Source organism: Tarenaya hassleriana, unplaced genomic scaffold (assembly GCF_000463585.1).
Source record: "Tarenaya hassleriana unplaced genomic scaffold, ASM46358v1 Cleome151, whole genome shotgun sequence".
Taxonomy (NCBI): Eukaryota; Viridiplantae; Streptophyta; class Magnoliopsida; order Brassicales; family Cleomaceae; genus Tarenaya; species Tarenaya hassleriana.
In genome coordinates, this window is record NW_010964933.1 from 149,028 (window position 1) to 151,529 (window position 2,502).

The following is a 2,502-nucleotide window of genomic DNA, read 5'->3' on the forward strand; positions in this document are numbered from 1 at the left end:
ACGGTTTTGTTGTCGTTCGTGGGACTTGCCAGGACTTCCACCCATTTGGTCACGTAATCAACTGCAACCATAATGTACACATTTCCACAAGAAGAGGGGAAAGGCCCCATAAAATCTATACCCCAGACATCGAATGGTTCTACCTCAAGAATATATTGTTGGGGCATTTCATGACGACGGGATATGTTACCCGTACGCTGGCAAGCGTCACATGAAGAGACAAACCTGTGGACATCTTTGAAAAGCGTGGGCCAATAGAAACCAGCCTGAAGAATTTTTTGTCGCGGTCTTTGACGTCGCGAAGTGACCTGCGTAGTCAGAGGAATGACAATGGGAAATAACACTGAAAATCTCACCTTCAGGGATGCAGCGGCGGAATAGACCGTCGGTATCTCTCTTGAACAGGAAAGGATCGTCCCAGAAGTAGTCCTTGACGTCGTGGAGAAATTTCTTCCTGGCATTATAACTCAGATCTGGTGGAAGGATTTCACTTACCAGGTAATTGACGTAATCAGCATACCACGGAGCGTCTGGAAGAGTAGAGATGGCAAAAACATGCTCATCTCGAAGATTGTCATCAATGGGAAGTTGCTCTGGGAGTTCAAGGCGGGACAAATGATCGGCGACTCCATTCTCGGCTCCTTTCTTGTCTCGGATCTCAAGGTCGAACTCTTGCAGAAGTAGTATCCAGCGGATGAGGCGTGGTTTAGCGTCCTTCTTGGAGAGCAAATATCGCAGAGCGGCGTGATCGGTGTAGACTATGACTTTGGAACCGACAAGGTAAGACCTGAATTTTTCGAAAGCAAAAACAATGGCAAGCAGTTCCTTTTCAGTTGTAGTGTAGTTTACCTGGGCATCATCCAAAGTTCTGCTGGCATAGTAGATCGCATGAAGCACTTTATTATGTCGTTGTCCAAACACGGCTCCGACGGCATAATCGCTGGCGTCGCACATAATTTCGAAGGGCAGATTCCAATCCGGTGGTTGAATGATGGGTGGGGAAATCAGCGCCTTTTTTAGCGTCTCAAAAGCTGCAAGACAATCATTAGTGAAAACGAAAGGGACATCCTTACAGAGGAGATCGGTAAGGGGTTTGGTAATTTTGGAGAAATCCTTGATGAAACGACGATAGAAACCAGCATGACCAAGGAAACTGCGGATGGCCTTAACATTATGCGGGGGCGGTAATTTCTCGATCACTTCGATTTTAGCCCTGTCAACCTCGATGCCTTTGTCGGAGATTTTATGTCCGAGAACGATGCCTTCTTGTACCATGAAATGGCACTTCTCCCAATTGAGCACTAGATTGGCCTGTAAACATCGATCCAAAACTTTACGAAGATTAGTCAAACAAACATCGAAGGAAGGTCCGTGGACAGAAAAGTCGTCCATGAACACTTCCATCGAATCTTCAATAATGTCAGAGAAGATCGCCATCATGCATCGTTGAAAAGTAGCAGGGGCGTTGCAGAGCCCAAATGGCATGCGCCGATAGGCGAAGGTCCCGTAAGGGCAGGTGAAAGTTGTCTTCTCCTGATCATTTGGGTGAATAGGGATTTGAAAGAATCCCGAGTATCCATCAAGAAAACAAAAATAGGAATGAAGAGCAAGACGTTCAAGCATTTGATCAATGAAAGGTAAAGGGAAATGATCTTTGCGAGTGTTCGCATTTAACTTCCTGTAATCGACGCACATACGCCAGTCCGTCACTGTTCTTGTCGGAATCAGCTCATTTTTATCGTTTTTGATCACCGTCATACCGCCTTTCTTTGGGACGACTTGAACCGGACTTACCCAAGGGCTGTCAGATATAGGGTAAATGATACCTGCATCCAAAAGTTTTAGTACCTCTTTCTTGACGACTTCTTTCATCGATGGATTAAGTCTGCGTTGATGTTCGATGGATGATTTGGAATCGTCCTCCAGATGAATTCGATGCATGCACAGTGAAGGGTTGAGACCGTTGATATCATCTAGAGTGTATCCGATAGCTTTCCGGTAGTCTCGCAATATGGTGAGGAGACGCTCGAGCTGTAGATCATCCAAGGCAGCATTGACAATAACAGGATCAGTGGAATCGAGACCGAGAAATGCAAACCTGAGTCCAAGGGGCAAGGGTTTTAGTTCAAGTTTCGGGGCTATTGCAGGGTCCCAGTCAGGTAGATGATGCATGGGGGTTGATTTGGCGGCGAAGACGGGCAATGGTTCGAACAAAGGAACATACTGGAGATGAATCCGAGACTCGACACGGTCCGAGTTCACACTCGACACGGCCGTGTCGAGTTGTGCACGGGCTGGTCCAGAATGATGCACGGGCGTGTCTTGTTTCGCAAAATTGCTTAGACATTTGACACGGTCCGTGTCGAATGACGACACGGCCGTGTTGCATGAAACACGGACTGAGCTTGTGGCAAACACGGGCGTGTCTCGTTCGATGTTTTTCGGCAGAATGTCGACACGGTCCGTGTTGAATGATGACACGGCCGTGTTGCATGGCATTTC